The sequence below is a fragment of the Diaphorina citri genome, unplaced genomic scaffold (assembly GCF_000475195.1).
Source record: "Diaphorina citri unplaced genomic scaffold, Diaci psyllid genome assembly version 1.1 scaffold82943, whole genome shotgun sequence".
NCBI lineage: Eukaryota > Metazoa > Arthropoda > Insecta > Hemiptera > Psyllidae > Diaphorina > Diaphorina citri.
The window spans coordinates 1-349 of NW_007459972.1; the positions used below are offsets into that span (position 1 = coordinate 1).

The following is a 349-nucleotide window of genomic DNA, read 5'->3' on the forward strand; positions in this document are numbered from 1 at the left end:
TGCTGCTCAATAATGTGTCTACTCTACATTCTACCTGTCTCAATACCACTGTGTAAGTTATGAAAAAAGACCAAAATTTCAACTTTCTATCCTAATTTCTTTCCATAACCTATCAAACAAAACTAATCAGTCCCATTTTCTCATTACAGATGTTCGTCTTCCAAGATATTCTGCTGCTCAATAATGTGTCTACTCTACATTCTACCTGTCTCAATACCACTGTGTAGATGTTCATCTTCCAAGATATTCTGCTGCTCAATAATGTGTCATTTCTACATTCTACCTGTCTCAATACCACTGTGTAGATGTTCATCTTCCAAGATATTCTGCTGCTCAATAATGTGTCTAC

At 35.8% G+C, this 349-nt stretch overlaps 1 long non-coding RNA gene across 1 annotated transcript; it reads left to right on the top strand.

Moving 5' to 3' along the window:
• Positions 1–208, top strand: LOC113473744. Its single transcript, XR_003395636.1, has 2 exons — positions 1–52; positions 150–208. It is a non-coding gene; the product is annotated as an uncharacterized LOC113473744 (long non-coding RNA).
• The last annotated feature ends 141 nt before the right edge of the window (positions 209–349 follow it).